Source organism: Rhinolophus sinicus, linkage group LG02 (genome assembly GCF_036562045.2).
Source record: "Rhinolophus sinicus isolate RSC01 linkage group LG02, ASM3656204v1, whole genome shotgun sequence".
NCBI lineage: Eukaryota > Metazoa > Chordata > Mammalia > Chiroptera > Rhinolophidae > Rhinolophus > Rhinolophus sinicus.
This window is the reverse complement of record NC_133752.1, coordinates 68,412,763-68,433,725: the sequence shown is the minus strand read 5'-3', so window position 1 is coordinate 68,433,725 and position 20,963 is coordinate 68,412,763. Positions and strand designations below refer to the sequence as shown.

The following is a 20,963-nucleotide window of genomic DNA, read 5'->3' as shown; positions in this document are numbered from 1 at the left end:
ATATTTTGAGTATACTGGGTGAAATAACTATATTTAAACATTGCAATTTATGTTTATAATAACATAAATATTTTATTAAAATTAATTTCACCTGCTGCTTCTTACTTTTTTAAATCGTAGGTACTAGAAAATTGAAAATAGCCATGCGGTTCACATTATGTTTCTATTGGTTTACTTCAGATTCCCCTGCATCCCTACAAGCCTTTACTTTACTTTTAGCTCCTGCTTCATTTGCCATCACTGTTAGTGGTGGGAACTGGGTAGGTCATCTGCATTGAACCCTGGAATTTAAAAGGTAGTTCACTGCATGAGTGTTATTTCACACTCAGTTAAGTGTGGTCATATTCGGGTGCTCACTGGGGACTCGGCAGTTTAGTATCAGTGAAGAAGCCTCCTAGGGGTCATGTCTCATTCATTCAACAAATAATTTTATGTAACATCTTGGTGATGGACTATTATGCCAGCCTTTGGGACTATGTCTGGGAACAAGAAAGAAACAGTCACTGGTCTCAGGGAGCTTATAATCTAGGAGAGGCAATGGACACTGTGATGGCTAATATTTTTGTCAATGTGACAGAGCCATGGAGTGCCCAGATGCATGGTCTAACATTATTCTGGGCATGTCTGTGAGGGTGCTTTTGGATGAGATTGTCATTTGAATCAGTAGGCTGAGTAAAGCAGAATGCCCTTCCCAGTGGTTGGGTCTCATCCAGTCAGTGGAAGACCTGAATGGAACCAAAAGGCTGCATAAGAAGGAACGCCAGTGGCTTGACTGGACATTGAGCTTGACATTGGTCTTCTCCTGCTTTCAGACTTGTGCTGGAACTGACACCATCGGCTCTCCCGGCTCTCAGTCCTTTGGCCTCAGATTGGAAATTGCACCACCAGCTTTCCTGGGTCTCCAGCTTTCCAACTCCAGATCTCAGGCATTCTCAGCCTCCATAACCACGTGAGCCAATTCCTTATAATAAGACTCTATCCATCCATCCATCCATCCATCCATCCATCCATCCATCCATCCATCCATCCATCTATCATCTATCTATCTAACCATCCTATTGGTTTTGATTCTTTGGTGAACTCTAATACAGACATTAAACAAACAATTTACATACTGAATAATTATATAACTGCTTGTGGGTGTGGAATGTGGTGAGGTGGTTGGAAAGAGCTAAAGCCTGACATCCTCAGGGTTACTCTAGGCTCTTGCCTTTTCCCAAAAAGTCCTGGATCACTGGATAATCTCCCATAATCTGGCCACCTCCTTGTGTCCACAGGGCAAGAAATGCCCTGCCAGGTCAATGCCCCAAGGCTGAGCCAGAGTGGAAAGGCTCACCCTACGCCTTTACCAGGTTTGACTCCGGGTAGGGGAGGCCAGAAAAATGAAATCTGCTCTATTTTTCAGTTCCCCATATTTCCTTTTTATTATTTAAATTTCTTTTTGATAAAATGAATTAATGAAAATAAACCCCTCAAACACCTCTGCTACTTGGTGTTCTGCAAATTTTATGAAGCTTTGACAGTGAAACTAAAAACGTCATCATTCTGTATATAACTCAATACCACATTTGCTGTTTTAGGAATAGTCTTGCATTTGATGGAGAGCCTGAGGGTAGGGTGGGGGGTGGGTGTTACCTTGTGGGGGGGTTTTAGATGCAGTAGGAGTGTGGTCAAATTAGTGAGGATGTCAGTGCTGGCTGTTTACTGTCGATGTGACCCTGGGTAAGGCATTCAAAGTTTCCTGACCCCAGTTTCTGTATGATAGGGCTTATGCCACACAGTGAGTGGGCTGCCAGGAGAATTAGTGATACAGTGTAGATAGCACCTAAAGCCACTCTAGCATATAAGACATGCCCAATTAATGGTTTCTCTTTGACATGGTGGGTAACTTTCTTGGGGAGACTCCTATGTTCTTTTCCTTGGTCCTTTGTTTGTCAGGTTGACAGAGGGACAGAATCTGAACACTTATGTTGGAACAATGTTCTGGTTACCTCGGACAGCATTCCATCCAGCCCCAAACACAGGGGTATGAAACAACAGCTCTTTTGTTATGTGTAGGGGTCTTATGGGTCAGAGACATGAACAGCACACGCAGGGATGACTTGTCTGCTCCACCGTTTGTGGGGCCTCACAGGAAGACTTGAATGGCTGGGGTCTGGAATCAGCTAGAGGCTTCTTCGCACACATCTGGCTGGGTGTGAAGTGGTACCTTATTGTGGTTTTGATTAGCATTTCCCTGATGGCTCATAATGCCATCTTTTCATTCAGTTATTGGCTGTTTGTTTATCTTCTTTGGAGAAATGTCTATTCAAGTTCTTTGCCCATTTTTAAATTGGATTGTCTTTTTATTATTGACATATTAATTTTGTATGCAATTTAGATACAATTTCCTTATCAGGTACTTGATTGGCAAATGTTTTCTTCCGTTTTGTGGGGTATCTTTTCATTTTTCAGAGAATGTCTTTTGAAGTGTCCTTCAAAGTACAAATCTTAAATTTTAAGTCCAATTTATCTATTTTTTACTTTTGTTGTTTGTGTTTTTGATATCAAACTAAGAAGGCTTTGCCTGACCTGAGTTCATGAGGATTTACTCCTATATTTTCTTCTAAGACCATTATAGGTTTTGCTATGACATTTAGGTCTATAATCCATATTGGGTTAATTTTTGTATATAGTGTGAGTAAAGGGTCCAACTTCGTCCTTTTACATGTGGATGTCCAGTTTTCCCAGCATCATTTGTTGAAAACACTATTTTTCCCCTTTGAATTTTCTTGGCATCTTGGTGAAAAATCAATTGACCATAAATGTTAAGGATTTATTTCTGACTTAATTTTTTTTTTATAATTTATTTTTTAAATTTATTGGGGTGACAATTGTTAGTAAAATTACATAGATTTCAAGTGTACAATTCTGTATTACATCATCTATAAATCCCGTTGTGTGTTCACCACCCAGAGTCAGTTCTCCTTCCATCACCATATATTTGATCCCCCTTACCCTCATCTCCCACCCCCCAACCCCCTTACCCTCTGGTAACCACTAAACTATTGTCTGTGTTCTGACTTAATTTTATTCCATTTATCTATATGTCAATCCTTGTGCCATGATTCTGCAGCTTTGCAGTAAGTTTTGAAATCAGGAAATGTGAGTCCTCCAACTGTTCTTTTTCAGTATGTGATATTTTGGCACCCAAAACACAGCCCGTCACCAAAGCCAAAACTGTAGGTAAAGCAGTGAAATAAGCAATTTTGGGCAACCTGCCTCCCTTTCTGTATCCTTTTTCTTTTTATTCCACGTGAGCTTGGAGACGCTTCACGTGCTTTCTATCCATCTCTTTATCAAAGCTGCACTGTGGGGAAGAACATAATGAACTTTTTCTTACTTAGGTAGAAATGACTAAAACAGCTTAAAGTTATTACGATTCTCAGGAGAGTTTGCTTCTCAAAAAAGGGGAACAAAAATGTCTTAAACCTGAGGAATTATTCTCTACTGGTCATATTTTCTCGATAAGCACGCAGGGAAAGTGCTTTTTTCAGTCAAGGAAGTCCTCATATTACACATGAAATGATGTTATGGTTTGGACCTTATACGACCTAGGTCCAGGGCTGGCTTTATCCAAAGTTTATTGATTCTCTCTCCCCCAGTTGTGAGTTTTATACTCATCACTTACATGCTTTGTGACCTTGGACAAATTAACATCTATGAACCTCAGTTTTCTTTTATGTAAAATGGAGAAAATCATGCTTACTGCAAACATGTCTAGCATTTGCTTTGTGTAGCTGCTAAAAATAAGACCGACATACATTTTGACTGGACAAATACAACTCCAAAAAACAAATGCCCTCATCATTCTCTGGTTACTGTTCTCCAGTGACAGAGGTGAGCTTTTCATTAAAGCATTTAATTCTTCCTTACAACATCCCTAGGGATGGTATAGGAGAACCACTTAGGAAAGCCAGGTTTTATTGAAAACAATATTGGGGAAAATGAGATGGAGAGACTCAAATTCTTCCCTCAACACCAAGCACTGCTGCATATGATGTGACATCTTGCTCAGCTCTGATTTGGAACATGAATTTGCATTTGATCACCTCCAGGGATGACACGTATCTTTATATTTGCCATGCTCTTTCCAACGATCAGCATGTCTGAGCCTCAAAGCATTCCTGTGAGGGCAACTTTACTGCCATGTTACAGATGGAGGAATAACTCACAGAAGCTAACAGATTTAATACCTAAATCCATTTTCCATGAGCTTCACAGATCTGTAAGGCTGAGAATGACTTTGGACCCTAAGGTGACCACCGACACTATTCCATACACCACAGACAGACAGATATGCTTTGTTTTATGCACTTATTGGAGATTTTATCTGGTTTGGCCATTGGAGTATATCTGTTTCTAGAAGCTTCTTTGTTGTTGCTATGGGGTGGAAAATCCAAAACACCTGCATATTTTTCAGTTGCTGTGTGAGCCGGTGAGTCCCTGTAGTGCTAAGCCTGAAAACCTCTCGCTAATAACAGACCCTGGTGCTACTGTCGATCGGGACGCGCTCCCACTGCATGGAAGCGCTTTGTCACCTGGGCGAGCGCCGGGCAGGCCGAGCATTCCTGAGCCTGTCCGGTAGATGGCAGCATTGTGCAGCTGATGCCTCATCTCCCCACGCGAGCCCCGATTTTTTCCTCCCCCCTTTTCTGTGCTTGGCAGCGAGGCGCAGGTAGTTGTGCCTTCCGACTCCCGGATGCCTGCTGTGCCGCACCATCTACAGATGGTCTGTGCCTGGCGGGTCACGACAGGTCTGAATTCACAGCATAGGGCTCAGTTCGACTCGGGTGTTTTTGTGGCTCTGGGCATCACCGTTGCTTTGGCTAACTGTCCCAACTCGCTTTTTTTTTTTTTTTTTTCCCCATTCACGAAGTGGAAGTGTGAGGAAAGCTGATAAACGTCCCCCGTCCAAATGGTGTCCTCCCCCACTTCTTTTGTGCTGTGAGCCTTCTTCCAGGCCCCCTGGTCCGCGCCGCTCACGGTCCCAGGTCTCTGCTGCCTCCTGGTCTGGCTCTCCGGCCAACTGCACATGTGATGCCGACTATGGCCACTAGAGGGCACCATTGTCACATGCTGCTCAGGAGCCTGGCCCGGGATGGCGGCGGGCTGGTTCCACGAGGTCCAACGCCCTACGCATGACCTTGGAACTCGAACCGCCAGTGGCCGAGGTACTCCCTCTTCCTGATTATGTGGGATCTTTCACCAGGTGCTCCGAATTCCAAACCCTCAGAAATCTCATTCCACTCATCCTCCGCTTTATCGCCTGTTTTCTCAGCATCTCTGAACAGGTTGGCGCTTTCCCATCAACTTTTAAATACCTTCAGGTAAACCTATTTGGAAAAAATTCTGTTTCTGTGACACTAAATTCTCCATGCAGTCCACCCCTATCTCTCAAGGCACCCCACCCCCCAAGCTTTTGGCTAGCTTCCTCAATCCCCTTAACTCTTCCACTCTCTCCTCTCCACTTCTCAGGAGCTCATCCTTATCTCGTTTCTTCTCTCTAGAATTAACACCCTCTCCTTTCCTCCAAACTCTATCCCACCTTGGCTAGATTCTGGTGCTGAGACTTTCACCACTCTGGCTGTTTGTTTCTGTTCTGCAGGGATTTTCTTCCTTTGCCAACCCTTTGAATGTCTGTGGTCCCAGCATTCTGTTCTTGGTCCCCTTCTCACTCTCCTCACCCTTCCTGGGAACCTGTTTATGTCCTCAGAGCCCAAACCCACCACCACCTTCTCCACTACCACCAACATTTATTGATCACTGTCCTGATGATGACCACATTTTTACCTCCAGTTCAAATTTCTCTTTTGAGCTACAGACCCATTTCTTCATTTTGCCAGGCTAATAGGGGCTGCTTGGAAATATGCTTAGGAAATAGTATCTGTGCTGTTACATCGAGGATGGTAGGCAGTGTTTGTCTTGTGTGTAGCAGGGCCCTGAATGACAATGCTTCACCTCCAAACAGCTGGTGCTTCTCTTTCAATGTTTGTCTGAGATTGAAATATGCCCTTACCTAGTGTTTAACTAACTAGAGATGCAGTCACTAAACCTAATTATCCCTCCCCCCTCCACCCCGCTGAGGGGACCACCCTGGGTACATGATCTGAACTTCCTTTCCAGTCCTGGCTAATTGGACTGGGGCAGCACACTGAGCCAGAGCTACAAAAATGGGGTGGCAATGGGATTATCAGTCTTCTTTTGGGATTTTGAGACTGGGACACTGAAAGGAATGGTCTGGTTGACATATGGAGAGCTGAGCTGAAAAGTCACATAGTGGGGCGCATGTAAAAGATGAGTAAATTGAGGCAGCTGGCTGAGTAGGAGGAGGAAGAAAGATGTGAGGGTTAGATAACCCCAGAATGTCTCCACTTCCATCTTCTCAAGATATCCAACAGTATCTCTGCCATTGGTTTCTGAAGGTTTTTCTATATTCTGTCAGTAGCCTCTTCACCTTGAGCCAGCCCAGAATTCATGAAGGAGTGCAGGGAACTATAAAAGCAAAGAAAGAAAAGACAGGCTGCAGAGTGGATGATCAGGGTTGAGCAGGCACCCCCAATGGACCGGCAGAAATGGAGGAGGTTCGTGGCTGGTGGTTGTGGTGGTGGAAGAAGCAGAGAGACTCTAGGCTTCACGTGGACTCGACCACTTCTATTACTGAGAATCTTCACATTCCACCTACTGCTGGATCCTAGTGGCTTGGTCAGCTGTGGGCTCCAAAAGTCTAATGTTTTTTGAAAGTGTCACGAGACCTGTGGAATGGGATAAAATCCAAAGACATAGCAACATAAAGCATTTATTGACTGCCTAGCTTATGTCAGGTGAATAAGATACGGTTCATGTCTTTAGGTAGCCCACAGTCCTTCAGGGAATACAACCACTCAAATATAACACAGGGTGAAAGTACTAACAGAGTTATATACACACAATGCTGCAGGAATATAAGAGGAGGAATAGTTTTGCCTTTGATGGGGGTAGAAGCAGACAGATTCCTACCTTCCCCTTCCTTCCCCTTTTAAAGGGGAGGTGCCTTTTGACCTGGACCTTGAAGGATGAGTAGGAGTTTGTCAGACAGTAGAGGAGTTTGCATTCTAGGGAAAGAGAAAAAGTTGAAAGATATGCGAGCATGTGGTGAAGACTTGTAGTATTGCGGTGTGTGTGAGTGGGGAGGCAAGGACAGGGGTGTCAGGGCAGCAGACAGGGAGAAGGCAGGGGACGGCCAGAATGTGAAAGATTTTGAATGTCGTGGAGCTTGGACTACATCTGAGGATGAGGCCCTGGAGGTTTTTAATCAGGGAGTCTGTAATCAGAGCTGCTTATGGAAGGACAACTGGAGGCTGAATAGAGGACACCTGGAGGGAGGAGACAGTAGAAGAGGTCAATCACAGCAGGCTTGATCGCAGTTGTATCTGACAAACTCTCTAGCAATATCCGGGGCTCAGATAAGAACGTGGGCAGGTCATAAATTGTAACTGATTGGAGCACTGTATTCAAAGAAGGCTGATGAAAATGTGCATGCTACCATCAACAGAAAGAGTCAGTGGTTCTATGGCTGTACCATGGGGTGCTGTATTTGTTCATTCATTCATTCATTCGTTCAGCAGATTTTTATTGAATGTCACTTTGGAGCAAGTACTGCGCTGAGTGCTGGGGATACCAAGATGTAATAGTAAGCATGGATCCTCCTGTCATGGAATCTGTGGTTGAGTGTGTGTGTGGGGGAGACAGTCATTAATCAGATAATGTCATGACCAAGCACATGGATTTCCCACTTGGAAGGAAAAGAATGTGGTTCTGTGAGCATATAACAAAGAACTCACTCTGACCTCGGCTTAAGCTGAGATGTGAAGGACTGTTGGAAGTTCACCCGGTGAAAGGAGGGGGCTTCAGGCAAGGAGCAGAGTGTAGGAAGGCCCCATGTGTGGCCTGGGCGAGCTTGGTACGATCGAGGAACTGGAAGCCTGAGTGTGACATGAGCTGGTGAGAGAGACCGGAAGGAACCAAGCCACGGGACCTTGTCTTGTCCAGGTTGAATTTTACATACAGTATTTGTTTGAGGAGAACAGGTCAGTTAACTCTGAATGACACAAAGCTGGGAGAAAAGTGGATAATTGGAACTCCAGAGCTGAGATTTAAGAAAATCTCACAAGACTAAATTAAGAGTGATGGAGTTCAACAAATACGAAGTTCTACATTTAGATTGAAAATTTTAATTGGCTTTCTTTTTTTTTTAAAAATAATTTTTTTTACCCTTCTTCCGCCTCCCCTACCCCACTCTGGTTCAAGCCGTTGTTTCTCAGTCTAGTTGTATAGGACCCAGCTCCCTGGCCCGTGCTGGTATTATGAGCTTTGTGCTCTGCCCCCCAGGCTGAGGCAGTCGGTTGCCACTCAACAAAAGCTCATGGCAGCTCTTGCTGGCTGCCAGCCACTCAAGCTGGCTACCGGCCACTCCTGGCAGCATACATCAGCTTATGCAGACCTCCGGCTGCTCATGGCAGCCCAGCTCCAGGGAGAGCCGTTGTTCACAGTCTTAGTTGTGGAGGGTGCATCTCACTGGCCCACGTGGGAATCGAACCAGCGACCTCAGCGTTAGGAGCACGGCGCTCCTACCACCTGAGCCACCAGGCCAGCCCAATTTGGCTTTCAAAGAATTATGTACAAGGATGTTTATCACTGCATATTTTTTTTTCTTCTCATCTACCCCCCCCCTTACCCTCTGGTAACCACTAAACTGTGCTCTGTGTCTATGAGTTTTTGTTTCTTTAACTGCGTATTTATAATAAGGAAAATAGGGAAAAAGTAATATCCAACTATTGGAAAATGTGTTCAGATACTAGCTTCTCCATTTACTAGAATAGTAAAGCCACGTCATTGGACAAGTTACATAGCCTCTTTGTGCCTTAGTTTCTTTATCTAGAATATAGAGTTATCAATGTTACCTGACATAGTAAGGGCTACACAAGCTCTACATGAGTGTTGGCTAATATTGTTACTCGCATTATGTTTCCAAATATGTTAATACTTGCATTATGTTTCCAAATATGTTTAATGTCATTAAAAAATGCTCAGTATATAATGCTAATTGAGGAAAATATACATTATGCAGTTTAGTCCCTTTTTATTATACATTACGTGGGTTTGTGTTTTTGTGTAGTTTATATCTTCTGCTTTGTCAGCTTGGGGTGGAAGAGATGGTCACGTGTGTTCAGCGAACTGAGCAGGGTAGAAGAAAATGCCCTTCTCTTTCTCAGGGGTCCCCTTCAGTGCTATAGTTAAGGGTCCTCAGTTCCAGGCTATTCAGACTACAGGGTTAGTGATACTCCCCGGTGCTTTGTGGAGAGAGCCTTGGATAATGTGATGGATACACTGTGGGGCTGTATCTGCTGCTCCCAACACGAGTGTCCAGAGCAGTCGTCCACCACTGCTGTGGACCATCCTGGCTGTGCTGTCACAGCTGCTCGGGGGATGGTTCCCATGGTACCAGAAAGAGGAGATTTCTTCTTGTTCTTCTATACCAACCATGGCCTGGCCTCCCTGTGTTTCAGCTTCTTAGTCTGCCCTCACACTCATTTTTCTCAAAGCGTGCCCTTGGTGTCCCACTGGCTACTGCCATAGAGAGTTCCTGTCTTGTGCTATACCTAAATCCCATCCCCTTCCACACCAGTAATTCAGTAATCCAGGCTCCAGCATACCAATTAAACTCATCAGACATGTTGAAAAGTAGTGAACCTAAGGAGAAATATTGGGGGCTTGATTTATTTCCTCTTAGGAAGTTTCCAGCCTCTCTCTTAAGCAGGCTCACCTACTCCCCAGTGACATTTGGCTTTAGTACCAGGGGATGAGATGGACAACCTTTGTCAAAAAAAGAATTGTCCTATGACTGATATTCTTGCCTCTGGATGATGGGTGCCTCTGCCTACATCTGCGAAACTAAAAGTAACGGTTCATCTGATTATTTTTAGGACACACGTGCATCCCAACCTGATATGTTAGACATGGACTTGGAAGTGGCCGTTAACTTTTAACTTGTAGATTATTTGCTAACAAAAATTTTTTTAAATTTTCTCTCATTAGGGACACTTCTGTATATTCATGAAAAGGAAAGTGACTGGAAATAACTGTACTACAATATTAGTCATGCTTACAGGTGGTGGGATTCCAACGGACTGTTTTCTTTTTTATATATTTTACATTTTCCAGATTTTCAACAACGAATATGTATTGCTTTCAAAGTTAGAACCATAGATCCTGCCAATAAATTATTTTAAAAGAGGCAGTCATATGAATGAACACCAGGTAGAGGTAGCTGGGTGAATTTTTGCCCCTGTTCGGGATCCATCTCGGATATTCTAAATGACAGCCCCATTTCCTGCAGGCAGAACTGGCTCTCGCCTAGTACCTGTTTTATGAGCCCCGTATGACTCCCAGATGGAGGTTTGGAATTAGTCTTTGTGTTGGGTTCTATGTCTGAGTTCTAAGCCTTCCAACAGGGCTACTGGTCACAGCCACCCACTCACAAGTTCTGCCATTGGGAGATCTGTGTGGGATCCCCAATATTACCCTCAGGTTCAACGGTTTGCTAGAAGGACTCACAGAACTCAGAAAAGATGTTATACTCACAGTTATGGTTTATTACGGTGAAAGGATACAGATTAAAATCAACCAAGGAAACAGGAGTATAGGGGGGAGTCCTAGAGAAACCAGGCTTGAGTTTGCAGTTGTCCTCACCCAGTGGAGTCACAGGGACAGCGCTTCATTCCCCCAGCCTGACAGCGCACATGAAGTGTTGCTAGTTTGAGCCTTGGTGTCCAGGGTCTGTCATGGAGGCCTGGAGTGACCCTGTGACTAACCTTCACTACTCAGTCTCCAGCCTCCACAGAGTCAAACTGATAGAATCTGGCCCAGGGCCCCAGGCAAACGAGAACAGGCATTTACCACATTTACCACATATCACATCATTAGCATAAACTGTCATGTCCCCAGGCTCCAGGTATACAAACATACTCTTCTCAGGCAGGATATTCCACAGGCTTACCTTCACCTCCTAGTGAGAGTTAGTCCTTTCTTTGGCATGTGCAGAGTTTGAGCACCCCAACCCTGCTAAGTTAACCATTTACTGCAGAGGCGATCAGGCTCTACAAGCTTGGACCTAACGCCCTTCTGTCTGGATCTCTTGATTAGAGTTTTTCTGTTTTTCACCCCTTTTTAGATTGGGGGCCTGAGCCAGGTGGACAAAGCCTTGATTTATTCTCCCCAGGGCTTGTACACTGTTCTTTGACGCCCTGTCGGAGGCAGAATTTCATGTAGGACCTTGGGTTAGCTTGACATTCTCATAGTCAATATTTTATACTTCTGAAGCTGTGTCCCTGCTCCAGTCTCCCCCCAGGTCTTTTTGAGACCCCTGAAAATGGGATGCATGGGCTATGTGTCTGCTCGGATTCGGATTTGGATAATTGGTGACCTATCTTGGGGCCATAGCTCTGCCCACAGAGCCCTGTACCCCTCAGCCTGGATCCAGGCCCTTGCTCCCAGCATGCCTTGTGATGACTGCACCACCTTGTAGCCAATTCCTGCTGGGTACAAATTTTTAAATAACTGGAGGTGTAAGAGGTCTGGGGATTGTAGTTGAAAAGTTTTTTCTTTTTTAAAAATCATGAACAATTTATTCTTCCATTAGAGTTGATACAGACCACAAGTTTTAATGAAAGAACAGGGAAGTAGTCGTTTAGAAAATGTCAGGAAGTATGGCGTACTGGAAAGAGTGGCACTTTGGAGTCAAACAGAGCTGAATTTGAATCCCTGCTTATCTATTTTCTAATTCTGTGAACCTGAGCAACTTATTTGCTCTCTGAGTTTAAATTCTTTCATCTGTAAAATGGGAATAGTCAAGATATTGGTTCAGCTTCTATATCAGAGAACAAAATAACAGTGGATTTAATAACATAAAAGGATTATGTTTTTCTCCTGTAGAAAACTGAGCTGGTAGGTGGGCCAGGGGTGGTAGACCGCCCTGCATTATGAGGTTGTGCAGGACCCAGACATCTCCTATTTTGTTGATCCACCATCTTCTAAGGTCAGAAACAACTTGCCACCACCAAGTCCAACTTCCCGATTGCAGGAAGAAAGAAAGGGGGAAGTATGGCAAGCAGCTGTCTTCAAAGACATGGCCTGAGGACTGCAGATACTGTTTCTCCTTGTATTGCATTGGCAAGCAGTGGGGTGCTTGGCCAAATCCAGCTGCAGCAAAGGCTGGGAACTGTGGTCTCTGGCTGGGCAGTGTGTTTAGCTGGAGCTTGGGGTGTTATTGCCAAGGGAAAGGGGAGAATGGGTAGTGGTGGACCATTGGTAGTCTCTGCCATAGATGTTTGTCTCCATTGTGTCATTTGATCCTCTTAAAAACCTTGTTAGAAAGGAAATGGCGATTATTCATCCTTCTCTTTGTAGATGAGGAACTTGAGACAGAAAGATTAAGGGACTTGGTCAGTATCATGCAATGAAGCCACACAGCATAGTAGGACAACCATAAAAAATTGGTCACGAGGTGCTATGGTCGGGCACATTATTTATCACCAAGGCTTTTAAAACTTATTCCTCAGCCTGGGAACAGCAGTTCCTGCTGTAGTTCCTTTCAAGAAAAATCTTCAAGGTAACCATGAGTTAGAGGTCTGAGGAGTGCAAGTCCAAGGGCATTTTGAGCCTGGCCCCATGTGGATGTGGTCTGGCTGTGGTCTTTGCTTTGCATCTTCTGATCCAAGCACACACCTGGGCAAATATGACAGTGGGGCTTAATGGGAAGAATGTTGGCTTAGCAGTCAGGAGACTGGGTTCTAGTTCTGTGGCCACTGTGGTCATTAATTAGCCTCAGTCATCTTTAGCTAATATCAGTTGCATACCTATGAAATGATGGGCACAGAGCTTGACACCAGCATTTAGTCTCAGAACAACCTTTTGAAGTAGGTGTTATTATTTACATTTTACAGGAGATGAAACTGAGGACCCGAGGTTGTCCAGCTGTGAGAAGTAGAGGTGGGATTCCAACCCAGGCCTTATGGCCCCGTGCCTGGAGCTCTTCCTACTAAAGCACACCGTCCTATATGCAAGCCATGGCTGGGTGAGCAGATCTGAAGTTGGACACGTGGCTGGGTGCACGCACCACCAGTAGTACTTCTACTTGGGGCCCATGTACTTGGGTTGTGCCCTTTGTGACTGCATCTTTGTAAATGAAGCCCTGTAATGGAGGGCAGATCCCCTCAACCAGCCTTCCTCACGTAGGCAGTCTGCTTCTTGATGGGCCTACCCTGGGTGACTCTTTTTTCTTTCTTTTCTTCTTTTTAAAATTGCCGAAATAATATATGCTTCTAAAATTCAAATAATATGGAAGGGTCTAAGATAGATTGTGACAGTTTCCCCAGCTTTCCCACCACCCCTTCCTGTCCCTTTTCCCCAGAGATAACCAACGTTAGCAATCTGGTGAGCATCTTCAGATGTTTTTGTCTATGCATTTATTTTTGTCTAGATTTTTAAAAAGTAAAAATGGGAATGTGTAGATTGTTCTGCAATTTGCTTTTGTTTTTTTAACTTAATACATCAATACATTACTTCTACCTTTTGTCACAGGACATTAAAATCGACCTTATTCTTGCTGGTGGTCATGTGTTAGACTGGCCATGTAGCTAACTTTGGGTCTTGCTCACATTTTGGTATTGTATGATATGTTGTTCATCGTGTGGACTTTGGATCCATACCATCTGCCTTCTGAATCCTAGACCCACCCCATATTCGTTGAGTGATCCCGGGAAACTGACTTAACCGCTCAGTTTCTTCACCTGGAAAGTGGGGTTAATAACAGTCACCTCCCTCACTGGATACTTGGAGGACTAAATTAGTTAACACATATAAGATCCTGGTAGGTATGCATATGAGTTCTACATGAGATTAGCTGGTCTTTTTATACTTGGATAGTATTTCATATTATGTCCAGTTTTCTATTACTTGACATTTAAGTTCTTTGTGATTCATTTTTTTTCTAAAATAAACACTGTTGTGATCAATATACTTCTGCATATACTTTTATGCACATGTGGAAGTGTTTCTGTAGAATGAATTTCTTGGAATAGAATTAGTGAGTCAAAGTGTATAGGCATTTCCAATAGCTATATAAGCTGGTGCACTGTGCTTGATCATGCTTTTATTACTTCTCTCACACCAGCTCACCAGGATGGGTATCCTGCCATCATTCTGTCCCCCACAGCGCCAATGGTTGGCAGAGCTCTGTGGCAGCAAGCATTCCCATTTATTTTTGCAGAGCTCGGCCCTTTGTGAACATACCTTGGACTGGATGGGTGCCTGGCCAGTGTGATGGGGAATTCTTCATGTAAATTTTGGCGCATAGGGGCCGATGACCCTGGCTAAGTACCTTGGTCAGATCCCACATGCCCACTGTTACACTGAGGATGAGATGGCACAGGTGGTCAAGGAAACGGACACGTGATTTCACTCCTGAATTTGTCCAGGTTAACTAAGGGCTTGATGACATGGGACTTCTTTCCTTGGCCAACATGTCTTCGCTGAGTGACATGGGGGAACGCCTTGGGGAGGTGTGGCTGTGATGATACACAGAATGCAGGGACCAAGTGCACTCCTGGAAAAATAGGAAGTGAAACAAAGCAGTGCTGTGCACTGCTGCTACTGTTTCTCCCAAAATAAGAACTAGCCAGACCATCAGCTCTGATGCATCTTTTGGAGCAAAGACTAATAGAAGATATGGTACTATATTATATTACTTATATTATATTCACCGGGTCTTATATTAAAATAAGACTGGGTATTATATTATATAAGACCAGGTCTTATATTATATTAAAATAAGACCGGGTCTTATATTAATTTTTGCTCCAAAAAACGCATTAGAGCTGATGGTCCGGCGAGGTCTTGTTTTTGGGGAAACACGGTATGTCTCTTTCGACTTAATTAACACAACAAGGGCTAAGGAATAAATGTGATAATCTGACGTGGGGATTGAAATGTTGGTGATTTATTTATCTAATTAATGAACACTTACTGAGCAGTTAATTTGTGATGGGCACTGTGCTTGGTGCTGGGGTACAGACATGACTAAGACATAATTCCTACCTTTGAAGGCACCACAGAAGTTTTAACTTAAATTTTCAAGAACAGTGGGAATGATGATGATAATGATGCAGATGGGGCCTGAGCTCCAGCCTGGATCTGAGGCTGGGGGGAGGTGTGAATGGGAATTTTGGGGGTCCCTTTGCAAAGAAATCATCAGTGGGGAGGCTTTCCTGTGCAAATATAATAAATTAAAAATTACATACTATTTTATTTTTCTCTGATTAGAAAAGATACAGTCATATAAACAATTTAGAAAAATATAAAGGAATTTAAAGATCACCTCTCATCCAGAGGCAACCATTGTTAACAGTGAGTGTATTTATGTTTGATCACATTTATATGTAGGTACATTTTAAAAACAAAATTGGGATTCATACTTTATATACTATTTTGTGACTTGCTTTCTCACTTAAATTATATTGGGATCATTCCACATATCTTTCCATATTTTTTGATGACATGATATGTAGTAGATGTATGGTATTCTGTTATAAATATATAACCTATTTAGTCAATCAGTGATTTTAATGGACTTTTAGGTTATTTCCAAGTTTTTACTCTTATTTCATATCTTGTAATGAATATCCCGTTTGTTAATTATTCTGTACATTTCTTACCCTTTTCTTAAAATATAGTACTAGAAGCAGAGTTACTGGGCCAAAGATTGTGGACTTTTAAAACGTTTATTGTTAACTTATTCTCCAGAAATTTTATACCATGTGGCATGTTGGGTGAGGGTGTAAGACAATGCCAATGTCCCTGCATCCTCAGAAACACTGTGTGTTATTCGTTTAAAGTTTGTTTCACCAGTTTGTTTCTGTTAGAAATAAGATGTAATGATGGGTCTGTGCAGTGGGTATTAGGATCTAGGACTTGAGGTCTAAAGATTCCAGACCCTGTTTTTTACAACATGCTCTAAAGTAATGGATGTGAAAGTGCTTTGTCAACTCTACAAGCCACATAAATATAAGGATATTATTGTGATTATGCTGAGACTGAGGTTGGTCAAGCTAGGTTGCTGCTGAGATGCAGTCTGGTGTAGTAAAAAGAGTACTGACTTTGTATTAAGTCCTTGCTCCATTACTTAATGGGTGTATAACTATCTTAATCAGCTTCAGCTCCTATAAAAAATACCATAGACTTGGTAGCTTAAACCACAGACATTTATTTCTCATAGTTCTGGTAGCTCGGAGAACCATGATCAAGGTGCTGGCTGTTTCAATTTCTGCTGAGGGCTCTCGTCCTGGTTTGCAGATGACTGCCTTCTGTGTCCTCATTTGGCTGAGAGAAATCATCTCTTTGTGTCTCTTCTTATAGGGCACTAATCCCATTCATGAGGACTCCATCCCTATGACCTCATTCCCTCCCAAAGGCTCCACCTCCTAATACCATCACATGGGTGGTTAGCGTTTCAACATTTTGGAGGGACACAAACATTCAATCCATAGTAATAACTTGGTAATTCATTTGACATCCCAGAGCCTCCATTTCATCATTTGTAAACTGGGAGAATAATGCATTCTCACCGGGTTGTTGTGAAAGTTACATTATATAATGTGTATGCATATGTAATAGGTGCTCAATCAAAAATAGTTATTAGCTATAGAAGTGGTTCCATAATTACCAGAAAGTTCCATAATTACCAAAAGGTAATCACTGTTTAGGTTTCTGGATGTTACTTAGAAGGATCATATATTTAGAAACCAAAGTGGAGTCCACTCCTGCACAAGTAAAGCCTTTAAAATTATCGAGAAATTCTCTCTCTCTCTCTCTCTCTCTCTCTCTCTCTCTCTCTCTCTCTCTGTCAGCTGATATAAGAACAATAAAAAAAAAGAAAGAAGACAGGGATTTCAATCTTTGTTGACAAAGGAGGTGGCAGGGGTTCATTGGTTGGTTATCATTGTCATTTCTCCGACTCCTGTTTTTTGCTTTATTACTGTTTTTTTTTTTTTTTTTTAAGACAGAAGAAATCTAGAACTCTTAGTGTTTAATCCCTATCCTTTGTGAACACTGTTCACAAGTACACAAAGCAATATGATTTCAGTTTCTGCATTCATTTTAGTATTACTATTTATTTTAAATGACCAACATTGAAAAATTCCTTCCTAAAACTTGATTTGTAGGCCTTACCTCTGACCAGATTCAAAGCTCATCGTCTTCATTTTCCCTGTCCACTTACCTAATGCCTGTTTCTCCTTCCTTTTCAGACAGCTCAGCTGCAACTGACTCCAGAAACATTTTTCCTCTTTAAGTCTGCTCCACAGGCCTCCGTCTTTCCCTCATCATTTCTCATTTCTCACGATGAAAATCTCTTCTTTCTCTCTTTATGGCTTGCTGAGACCCAAAAATAGAGGTAATTTAAATTTGGTAATTACGATGACAATGAAACGACTTTTGTGAAAAGCAGAGTTTAAAATTCAGGTCTTTCCTATTGTTGAAACCTCACTCTTTCTTTGCCTTCATTCTGTGGATACCCTTCTGGGTTCCCCCAGACCTGGTTGATGAGCACTACAGGATGAGAAACAGCTACCACAGGTAGGCCAGTAACTTCTACCTCTTGGAGAGGTAGGGTAAGTGTTGGGGTCAACCTAAGTTACCAGGTTCAGGTTCAGCCTGGCCTCTTCTACCTGTAACAGCCTTCCTAACCCCCATGGGAAATCTTTGCCCTCCCACACTCTGTACCCCACACTGGGACTTTTCTGTGCTCCAGCCATGTGGTGGCATTAGGTAGCTGGTATCATGGAGTAGGGGCTTGGAAAGGTATGATTTCTTCTCTGCCAGTGACTAGGTGAGTTACCTCCTGTGGGCTGTTCATGGCAACCTTTTCCTCCATCCTTGAAGCACGGCCTTCTGAAGACTTCTCCCCTTCCGTTGTAAGTGCTTTGAGCTCTCCAAAAGTCAGCAGTGAATGTATTAGTGCATTGAACATCCTACTTTCCTGGCATACATCTAGGTTACCATTTAAACAACCAGCTCCAATTCTCAGTTAAAAAAAAGATCTGCTAAAATCTAGTTTTAGAAGGAGGACATAGGAGGTGTATAATATTGAGCCCATCTCCCGATGGGTGCCATCTGTTCTCATTAGAATAATCTAGCAGCTTCAGCTTAGGAGAGAGGGGACTCCAGGTGCTCAGAAGGAAGCCTGCTTGTACGTTCGTTATCCTTTCCAAGAGTTTGCTTTTCTGTTTTGCTTTAGTTTTGTTTTTGTCTGGCAGGCTCCAAGAAAGACTGTCCTACTTTCTAAGAGAACAATTGCTTCAAGATTTTAAGAAATTAAGTCCCTGGGAAAAATATTCTTCTTGAGAGGGTTTGTAATGGCTCCTTGACCACATGCTGTGTTGTCCAACGTATAACAGAGAAATATTACAGAAACTGGGAGCCAAAGTTGGCATGCACAGCCATTGCTTAAAAAGGGATGGATGCTTCCTGGGGACAGTGATCCTCCCTCAGACCCCCCAGCATTTATTCAATCTGGAGAGAATCTGTCTGCCAGGCTCTCACTCCTACATTCCAGGAAGAGCCAGACCCATTCATTGTCATCTGTATTCAGAAAGTGATAATAATTCCTCAGAGACAGTCCTACTGGTGATCAGAACTGCCGTGTGTGTGTGTGTGTGTGTGTGTGTGTGTGTGTGTATCCATTTTGCAGGTATGTTTCTATTACCAGCCTGTGGGAATGCCCACTAAGTCAAAGATATGTTACCATGAAGATACTCCTTTTGGGGACGTCTTATTATATATCACATTGTAGGGAAAGGCAGATGAAATAAAAGGAGCATTTGGCCCCAAACTTAAAATGATTATTTCTTACATTTTATATTATAGTTTTTGCCTGGAATGTTGGCCTGAGGCTTAAAGTGTGACTCCAGGTCTCCTGAGTACTTGCAATATCCTCCTCCTCCCTTGGGGTCTCCTTCCTGCTGTCCCCACACCCCTCACCCAGCTCCTATTCTGCCTCCTGTCACGTGCTTGTTTGTGTATCATGTCCTGTCAGCCCATTCCTGCTAAAATGTTAGTGGATATTGATGTTAGGTTATTCTCATGAGGGAATATTTGCATTTTAATAGGTGGCTTGAATATGGAAATGCTTCAGCCTAGAGCAGGGACACCTCACTGGGGAAGAATTGGCCAATTTTGGGTGGGAACAAGGGTGTGTGAGATCAGAGACATGATTGGATCTCACTGTGCATACGTATTCTACAGAACTAGCTCTTCTTTACCCCTCTCTTTTTCTTTTGTCCCCCAGCCCCAGAGTATGTGGCACCTCACACACTCTTGTGGGGCAGGAAGGAAGCCTTTTATAGGCAAATAGGAAATAAGATAGCAATTTTTCCAAGAGTACTGGAACTCTACAAGTCTCAGGTGGAAACTGTACCACTAGGGAAAGCCTACTGCACCTGCCCCCATATATGGGGGCGATTTAAGCTATTTGTTTTTAAAGCACAAAGTGAAATTTTGCTTTGTAATTTGGGGAGGAGATGCATTGGTATGGCCTCTGAGCAAAATCAGAGACTGAATGAAAGGTGCTTCTTTCTGTTCTTGACCCTGAGTGTAGATAGGGGCTGTTGCGGAAGCTCTGTCAGCAGTGACCATGCTTTAAAGTAGCCAGATTTACTAAGTAGGAACATTGCTAGATTTAGCAAATAAAAATACAAGACACCCAGTAAAGTTTGAGTTTCCGATGAACAATGAATACTTTTTTAGTATGAATATGTTCCATGTGATATTTGGGACATATTCACACACAAAAAAATTCTTGTTTATCTGACTTCAATTTTAAATAGGTGTCTTGTGGATTATCTGGCAAACTACTATGACACTAGCCTTTTGCAATTCTTTGTATATGTTGTTAAAAATAATTTCTAAAAAAGGTATAACTCTTATACAAACATAAAATGAACTCATGTCAAAGATTTTTTAACTCACTGATAAATGAGAACCAATAAGATGTCACAACTTGTTCAAAGGGGAATTAAGAACACACCCCCCCCCACACACACACTCACACACACACACACACACACACACACACACACAAATGCACGTGCGCACACACAGAATTGGGAAATGTTGAAATGAATTTGTTAATAGATGTAAAACTAGCCATATCCATAGGGCAATATTCAATTGCATTCCACTTGGAAAAATTAATTTGCATATTTATGAACAAGAGTTATCTGCATCATTCTGTTTTCTGCAATTTGCAATAGTTGTAAAATAGATCAAAGGTAATAAAAGACGTAGATAACCAGGAAGGATGTGTTAGACACAACATCCAGTAATCATTTTTTGACTATTTTATTTTATTTTAATTTTTAAAAAGATTTTTATTAAAAAAATATAGCTAACGTACAACATTATATCAGTTTCAGGTATACCCCATGGTTGTTCAACATTTATATATCTAAAGAAGTGATCACCATGATAAGTCCAGCAATCATCTGGTGCCATACCATGCTATCACATGTTATTGACTATATTCCCTATGCTGTACATTACATCCCCATGACTTGTTTTATACCTGGAAATTTGGACCTCTTATTCCCCTTCTCCCTTTTCTTTCCTTTTTTACTTTTTCAATTATAGTTAGCATTTGATGTTATTTTGTATTAATCTCGGGTGTACAGCATAGTGGTTAGACATTTATATAATTTAAGAAATGATCTCTCTGACTAGTCTAGTACCCACCTGGCACTATACATAGTTATTACCATATTACTGACTATATTCCCTATGCTTTACTTTACATCCCCATGTCTATTTTGTAACTACTAATTTGTGCTCCTTAA

General features: G+C 42.5%; 1 long non-coding RNA gene across 1 annotated transcript in view; it reads left to right on the top strand.

Moving 5' to 3' along the window:
• Window positions 1-816: 816 nt before the first annotated feature.
• LOC141568315 (uncharacterized) overlaps window positions 817-20,963 on the top strand; it is a 693,059-nt gene continuing 672,912 nt past the window's right edge. The window contains exon 1 of the long non-coding RNA XR_012491444.1: window positions 817-949. This is a non-coding gene — a long non-coding RNA (uncharacterized LOC141568315). The remainder of the gene's footprint in view (window positions 950-20,963) is intronic.